A 9237-nucleotide genomic window follows, 5' to 3' on the forward strand; every position below is an offset into this window, starting at 1 on the left:
GCAACTTGATCCTCCATGAAGCCTTTAACACTCAAGATAATAGTCATCCTCTGTTTTCCCAAGGTAAATTCAGTACTATTACATGCACAGTTTTTTCTTGGTCATTAAGGTTCAAAACCAGAATACAAAATAAATGGCAAGAAGACAAGCCAGGGTTTCCCTCGTGGCGCAGTGGTTGAGAATCTGCTTGCCAATGCAGGGGACGCGGGTTCGAGCCCTGGCCCTGGAAGATCCCATATGCTGCAGAGCAACTAAGCCGGTGTGCCACAACTACTGAGCCTGCACTCTAGACCCCGAGAGCCACAACTACTGAAGCCCGCGTGCCTAGAACCCACGTTTTGCAACAAGAGAAGCCACCGCAATGAGAAGCCTGCACACCGCAATGAAGAGTAGCCCCCACTCGCCTCAACTAGAGAAAGCCCATGCGCAGCAACCAAGACCCAACGCAGCCAAAAATAAATAAATAAAATAAATAAATTTATTTTAAAAAAACCACACAAGCCATAAGTTTATCCATAGTACAATGGAGGGCTCAGTGGATGAGTATATTGCAGTCTGGTGCCTTTACAGTCGTTGGCTGAGAACAGACCCTCTGCCATGTTAGCTCAATAGTACTCAGTTTCTCTCAGTCTAAAACAGGCATCAGAATTACCTGGACGGCTTGTTAAAACACGGATCGCTGGACCCCATCTCCAGAGTTTCTGATTGAGTAGCCTGGGGTGGGGCTCTAGGATTTGCATTTCTAACAAGTTCCCAGATACTGCTGATCTGGGTGCCACATTTTGAAAAGCACTGGTGTCAAGAAATGGATTTATAAAAAAAAAAAAAAAAAAGAAATGGATTTATATACCTATTTTAGAACTAGATAACATAACAAACCTGGGCTGCATGGGACAGTGTTAAATGGATATATATATATATATATATATATATACACACATATACATAATATATATTATGTATATATGTATATCACGATATGTGAACATGTATGTATAACTGTCTAAAGCATGTTTGCTCAGATCACTTCTTTTTATCCTCATAGCTTCTCCATGAAGTAGCATTGTAACATCGTGTATCTAAGGCAGTGGACTCTAAGGTCAGAGGCTTTAGTTTCCATACCCAATTTTCCCATTTCTAGCTCCTTTGGACAGCCCAGTTTAAGCTCTCTAAGATTCATTTCCTCACTCTAAAATTGAAAAATATGAATGTGTACTTTGTGGTGTTGTGAGGATTAACTGAGATAAAGCAGGAAAAGTGCTTCCCACACTGTCTGACATTTGATAAATATTCCATGAACATAGGTACCATTGTTCTAGTCCTAAAAGAATAAGGAACTTGCTCAAGGACCCCAACTTGCTGGAGGTAGAGCTGAGCTTCTTGAATTGCAAGAAGGGAATCCTGATTCCCTTTTGGGTGATTTCAGCACGTGCCAGATTCTATAGGCAGCTTTGGGGATGATGGTACCTCGGTTAATGAAGCCTCAGGGAATGGAGCTCTTTTATTTCACATTTTAAAAACAAACAAAAAACCCTTCATATGTCATTTGAAGAAAAGCTGCATGTATTCACAGCTGCCCATGACAAAAATACCTCTGAGCACAGCTTCTATTTGTCCCTTCTCAGTTGAATGTAAATCAGGCTCATCCTAGGCAAATCTGTTGAAGATGAAGAAGATTCCTTTATTCCACCTCGGTAGCAAATGTCAGGCGTGCTCTTTCCTCCCTTTGCCTTTCAAAATAAGAAAGTGTCTGCTATCTGTCATTTACTCTTATCGGTAGATTGACTTTAGTGTGAATGAGCCACAATATATAATCACATTTGTATTTTAAGGCTTCCATATTTAATTATGAGAACCAAAACTTTTTATTCATTAACATAAGTTTCAGGCATTAGCTGGCAGACAGAGAGAAATGCGGGAGGTTAAGAAAATGCTGGGCTATCTTCTCTGCCTCCCTGAGATATTGGAAGGATGAACTGGGAACTGTCAAACTCTTTTCCTCCAGACCAGTGACTTGCTGGGGAGTGGGATAAGACAGGGTAGGAGGAGGGGACTCCCAGAATCTCCATAACCCATCCCCCTGTCAAGTTCCAAGTAAACAGAGATGTAAAAATCAGTGTGCTGCAAGGTCAACAGAATTTCAGGACAAGTCTGCAGACCCCCACTCAACAAGATTGCCATCCGTACACCCCTTCTTTATAGAAATTCTGAAATGGTCACTGTTCCAGACCATTACTCTGCCCTCCCCCCTCCCTTACATCAGATTCCTTTCTCCAGTTTAGTATGTGAACTTGGACAAATTCCTTAGCCTTCCTGAGTCTTAGGTGCCTCAATTTTGAAATACAAATAACATCTCCTTCATTGGGAACAGCAGAACAATAGGAGATACCATAGATAAGGCAGAACAGAGCCTGCATGGGGTGGGCACTCAATAAGTGCTTATTCATTCATTCCGTTTGTCAGTCTGCCATTTGCTCAGCCATTGAAATAACTACTGTGTGCATCTGCTATGAGCCAGGTGTTAAGCTGGCCGCTGGAAAGACAACGATGAGCAGGACACTGGTCTTCTCCCCATGACACGTATAGTCTACTGTAATGGTTTCAAGCCTGGGTATATATGCATCACAGCCTCTGGTGGAGGGGGCTCTTCCTGGACTACACCCCAAACCTCCTGACTTGGAGTCTCTAGGAAGGAAACGGTTGTATTAAAAGCTCCTCTGATCTTTCTGGTGTGTAGCCAACATTGAGAACCACCCTGGGGGGTTCACTCTTTCCTCCTCCCTTCCGCTGCTTCTCCCACAGCATTAGATCTAGTTCTTCCTCCATCCTTCCTTCTGCCCCAGGGAGATGGCATAGTTTAGGTATTCTGATCCATTCTTTGTTATTTTAGTTACTATTTTATATTTTAGTTAGTGTTTAATATTGTTTTGCCCATAATCTTTGTTGTCTACTATCTTGGCATACGTTCCTCCACTGCCTGTATACTTCTATATCTGGTAATAACGTTTACGATAGAGAGGTTTGTCATTGGGGTGCGTCTTCACTGTTAATAATGGTTGAGCCTGTAGATTTAACTGTGTTGTCCGGGTTAGAGCTACTGTTTTTCTAGAGCACAAGTATTCCTTCCTGACCCTTTGCTCCCCAGCTTCAGGTCTGATCACAGTGGCTGGCTTCCTTCAGTTCATGTTAATTAATGTAACAAATTGTGGCAGTTTGGAGGTCAAGTTCCCCATCTATATCAAGATAGTTACTGGTTGGCAAAATACTATCTTTGGGTGCCAGAGGCCTTATGATTACTAAGTTCATACCAAGTGCTATAATTATTGTGACGATTTATCACTCAAAAAACCCTTGATAGTACAACCAAGTCCTTCAGAGATCCATCCAATTTAGCTCTGAATCAATACCAAATGTTATCCAAAAGTCAAGTTCTGTTGTAAGACACTAGACCCATGACTGATCAATAGACAGATAGACAGATATGCAGGCTATAGCCTGGTCAGTTATAATTCTAAACAGCCAGTTTAAAAAAAAAAGGAAAAGAAAGGAAGAAAAAGGTTAAAATCCCTAGATTGGATAGAATGAGCTGAAGTGTTTTCAAATGGATTTGAGAAACTGAACTATTCCCAGGCGGAAAGATAAAATGTGAAGCTGCAGTCAGTCTGGCTTTCTGGCTTTCCTAACCTTTTTACTGCCAGATAATGAGGAATCAGCTATAATTTAGACACAGTATTCTTTTCACAGATTATATTGAAGTTTTGGGGGTGGGGGAGAGAAAGGGGAGGGGAGAGAGACTCACTTTATAGTCTGACATCATCTTTCTCCAGCAGAAGAAACTAGCATGCTCTCCCCAAGAGCCACCTCAGGGGAGCCTGGCCCTCTGTGCGTTGTTGTTCCTACTTCCAAGTCAAGAGGGTACGTGCTTTGGATTTATTACAATTGGAAGAAAAGAAATTGTAATCTTTATGAGCCAACGACATGGAGCCTAATAATAAGAGAATGAAGGATCATTTCACATTTAAAGCAAATTAGATTACTGGGGTCAAACTCTTCAGCAGAGACATCATGTCTTCTGAGTGACGCTTGTATATTTGAAATCTTTCCCCATCCTCCAGGTTTTGCATTAACATTTAAATTTTTTTAAAACATATTTAGGGAGTGAAATAAAAAAGCCAAATAATGAATGGATGGGAAAAGGAGAATAACTGATCCATGTGCTGAACCAGGGCTTGTCTTCATTGACTTCTAGACCTGAAAGGCACCTCACCAGATTGTCTGGTCAAGTACCAGGTGTCTAGGTAGGAGCACACCCAAGCCATTGAGGAAAGGGTGGCACATGTTCAATTTTTCCATGGAAGGAGATTTTCTAGCTTTTTCACTTGCTGGTTCTGATATTCCATCTCTAAGCAAGACCGAGAGAGTCTATTTGAATTCTTGCCTTACAGTTTAAGACTTTGCCTCTAATCTGTCCTTTTCATTTACCCCTAGTCCTTCAAAAACACCTACCACCCACATTGTTCTGATCTGGGCTATTGTCCGTAATTCAGCTTCGCTCCTAACCAAAGATCTTCCCCATAATATCATTGAGCTTTTAAGGAAATGTATGAATTGACATCTACATGTGATAAATGCAACATGTATCCATCTTGCTATAGAGCTCTTCTTTCTGTTTCTCACCAAAATGGGAGCCAGTACAACCCCCCTCCTTCTACCCCAAGTCTAGCTCTGCACCCCTGCCCCCATTCTTGGCCATGATTCCAAGCTTCTTGGGGTCTATCTACTTCTTTTCCACTTTCCATTTCTTATGTCTCTCAAGAAATTGGCAAAGTAAGAGGAAAAAACTAGTTCTAATCCAGCCCTGGTCTGTGACTCATTGAAAACTAAAATAAAGAATTTGAACTCAATTCTGGTCACAGAATGAATAGGGTTTGGGAGTGCAAAGATGAAAATGAATAGATGACATTTTCCATTCTCCTGCAGTTAGAACAATGGGTGGCTGAAAGTTTTCCTCTTCGAGCTCTGTCAAGTCTGTGAGTATAAACAATACTATTTGTCTTCTATCTAATGGTCTCAACACACCTTGTTAACACGCCTCAGTAATTACCCCGTTGCAGAGGCAGAGAGTGAATTGGGCCAAACTGTTCTCAGCAGTGGTGGTCAGAATTAGAGTCAAGGCTACCTACTCCCCAGACTGTTTACTTTCCAGCCAATTCATCCCAAATGGACCTCCCTTGCCCCTTTCACCAGCATCTCCCTTGAAACACAAATGGGCCAAGAAGACCCACAGTCACCTCTGGAATAGTCATTTGTCTGCTCCTAAGAAAGGTCTCTGGAGATTCTTTGTGCCAAGTGGAGGTTTAGATGATCCAAACATTTAAGTGCATATTGATTGCAGTCAGATATTGTACTCTGACCCGCCTCTCAAGCTCTGGACTGTATTTCTCTGGGACACTAGTTTTTATGTATTAACCTTCTACCAGCTCCTCATGGAACAGAGCAGAGGCCAAAATTAGAGGCCTGGACAAGGGTCAAAGTTTTACCTATGAAGCTGTGCTGGAGCTTGACCTTGAGAACTCAGTTTTGCATTAACATAATATTGCTACAGATTCTTTAAAGAATCTAAATAATTGGGCAACCATTCTCCTTAATTCACTCTTGTTTTGTCATTCTTCTTTTTAAAAACAAATCTACGGAAAAAAAGACAACAGAAGTACAGATCTCTCTCTTTATTAAGTTGTGACGTTATGATTTACTCACATCCAACTCTTGTTGTGGGAAGGGTGGGGATCTCCAAGGAATGCTGACTCTGCAGACAGAAGGAAGAAAGGAGTTTTCAGCATGGAGGGGTGCCGTATCACAGAACAATAAATCCTTGATCTGCAAGATACATTAAAAAATCATCTGGTTTAGCCACCTGCGTTCGGGCAAGGAAAGACATCAAAATTTCCTTTTGTCTGGGGGGAACTGGGATCCGGAAAAGGTAACTGGTTAAGTGATTTACCCAAGGGCACCCAGCTAGTGTCAGAAGTAGCCTCCTGCCCCTGCCTCCTAGTACAGTGCTGGCAAAGGAGAGCTCCGCTCATCCACAGATGGGTTGTAAATATCTGTTCCTTCATCAGAAACCAACTACCTTCAGGCCAGATGGCTAGAGTGATAAAACTAATATTAATTTTTCCAAAAAGCTCTTTTTAGAATGAAGAATGGAGCCGTGCAATTGAAAGCACTGTCCAAGAAACATGAGATGCACACAGGATGGGCTACTGTCAAGGACAGGCTGGTAAGGGGCCCTCAGGAAGCTTCATGGACTTCAAACCAAATTATTATAGTGATTTCAATCAGCAGATGGGATTCCACAAACAATAATATTTACAAGGTAATCTCCATTCTAAGTAATTGCCATTTCCCAAGAGCCAGTTGGTGGGAAAGGGTATAGCCATCCCAGGGAAGATGCACCTGCTTCTGAATATCTTCCCTCCTTCAATTAGCTTTTGGTTCAACATACACATAGAACACATTCTTGTGCTTACCTACACTCACACAACCACACACACACGTATGCACACGTGAATACATAGGACCCCTCAAACGCCCACAGGGCAGCTCATTGGTAGGATCTTAATCATTGCATGTGTGAGTTTCAGACTGGCTCTACCACTAGTAAAGAGCAAAACAGTGCTGGGCAGTGGTGTTCCCATATCAAAGAACAAAGTTGGAACTCCCATACAATTATATTTGATCGCAGTAGAAGGTGAAATCATTAGATATTAGCGAGGTGCAGTGGAATAAAAATGATGTGTTAGCGGGGGTTCATTACACTGTATTTTCAGAGCCAGGAAGATCAATGTGTTCATGCATCATGAATTAGACTCCGGCTTTAGCCTTCCCTGCTCTCCGGAAACCCAACATGATCTATCACCAGCCATACATCACCATTTCAGGATTGCACATTAACGAGAAAGCTGCAGTTTCCGCCTGTCAAGCTGACCAGCTGCCTCTTTCTCTGCAGAAGGCGGAATATTTCTGGTTCAGGATTTTACTTTTAAGACAAAAAGGGACATAAGAGGTCAGGGTCAACTGGACAGTCCCACAGTCTGATCTTCGTGGTGTCCCAGTGCTCCAGCTAATAATCCTGTCCTTCCTGGCTTCTGACCATCCTGGATCCAGGCCGGCAGGAATTTGCCGTTATGGCTTTAGATGTTACATAAGGACATAGCCCACGTGACACCTCTAGGGTCTCCTGGGGTATGCGCGCTATCCCATCAGGGACTGCTTAATATCATTGGGTATATTTAGAAGTCTCCGTGGGAGATCCAGATGTTACAGTTCCCCCCTTCTACACCCACTGCCCCTCTATCCTCCCCGCCCCCACTTTTCCCCTTCATAGAGGCTCTCATCACCCAGCAGTCTGCCACTAACACTTTCCCTTCATTTATTCTCAGTCCACCTCACCTCCCCGCCTGCCTGACCCCACACCTGCCAGTGCGGCCCATCTTCCCTGCTGGCGTTCAGATACCCGCAGACAGCTCCGATCGCTGCTTTTAATCGGCGTTTAGCCAGTCTGTCCATATTTAGTTCTTTTAATCTCTCCTCATCATTCAATCCCTCCAGTCTCTTCATCATCTTTTTTTTTTTTTTTTTGATGTGTTGCTCTTTCTTGAGTTTTATCTAATTTGTCTACATCATCCTTCTGGCTGTGACATGCCCATTGGCCCTGAACGCCATCACTGCAGGAAGAGCGGCTGGTAGGGCCTTGGTTCACCCTTCGCTTCTCCTCCAGCCTTGACTCAGGTCTATTCCTCACCAACAGAAGAATCAGGAGAAGTTTGGGGGTGAATTTGGGCTGGGAAAGACCTGCCCCTCCCCTCTCTAGCTCATTGCTGAAATACAGGCAAAAGCAATAGGAGGGGGAGGTCAGAAGAAAAGAGACTGAAGTTAAGTACATGGAAGAATTTCCCAAGGTCTTTCCTTGGGGAACAGAAGAGACTGTGACCTCATCAGCCTGGACTCTGGGAGAAGGAGGCTGTCACAGGTCCCACTGTCCCCTCATTTCTAGCTAACAGGGCTGACAGTGAGCATCAGGGTTGATGGCTTGGGGGCTGTGATCACCCTTGGTGATCTGGGGAAACCATCCTCTCCTGATAATATATGACATATAACAAATCTGAGCACCTGGAAAGGGGTTTCCGGCTCCATCTACGAAGATGAGTTAGAGCTGGCTGAGGCCTTGAAGAACCTTGGTTTGGGAGGTCACAACCTTCTAAGGAACCTTGAACTCAGCAGCAGGAATTATGGACCATAGACAAGGGATAGATGAAGACATTCACTGAAGAAAGCATGGATCAAGATCCCAGATTCAGGAGGCCTATAGCCCTAAACCATTGGAAGGCAGTTTCTGGGGAGGAGAGTTGGGCTTGGGACTGGTTGGAGGAGGGCAGATTTTTTATCTGAATGGGAGAAAGGAAGAGCCATAAGTTGGTGAGAGGCTTCCTATTTATTGGGAATTTTGAGTTTATTCTTTTATTTCAATCAGGCCTTTTCTTCAGTGTCACTTCCTTTGAGAGAACTTCCTTGAAAACGTCATCTAAAATGGTACCCTACTTAGCTCTCTGTCCACTTCCCTCCAAATAGCCCATGTTTTATTTGTTTGTCACTTTATTATTCAATTCCCCACCAGAACATAAGCTCCCTGAGGGCAGGGGTTTCCTCAAAGCAGCAAAGGCAGTGTCAGGCGCTGGCTCCATATTTGACTGTGGACCAACTAACTGCTATCCTGTTTTTGTACTTTTTCCTCTGGAAGTATGAGGTACACAGAACCCAGTACAGACTCACCGGATCTGGTTCCCCGCATGGGCTGGCAAGGTCTGAGTCAGCCTGGTTCTCCTGGGATCTCCAATCAAAGCCCTGCTGAGTTCAGGGGAGGGAGAATGAGCTGAGAAAACCTGCCTCCTCCATATTGTTTCTTTCTTAACAGCTTGAAATGAAAGAGAAAGAAAGTTGTCAATTGTGGAAAGAAAGAAGTGGAAGGCTCAGTCCCCCTCTGCCTCCCACAGGCTGCCATCAAACCTGTTGAACCTGTTTCGTTTTCTTTTAAAGCCCAGTACCAAGGAGAGCTCTGTCATTGGCTCTTTCCCCATGAAAACACAGCTGCTGTGACTTTCAACGACCACCCTAGTTTTATGAATGGTTTAAAGCTCAGTAAGACATAGGGAAACAGTTTCTGACTTTCTCTAAAGGAAT

Source organism: Mesoplodon densirostris, chromosome 7, assembly GCF_025265405.1.
Source record: "Mesoplodon densirostris isolate mMesDen1 chromosome 7, mMesDen1 primary haplotype, whole genome shotgun sequence".
Taxonomy (NCBI): domain Eukaryota; kingdom Metazoa; phylum Chordata; class Mammalia; order Artiodactyla; family Ziphiidae; genus Mesoplodon; species Mesoplodon densirostris.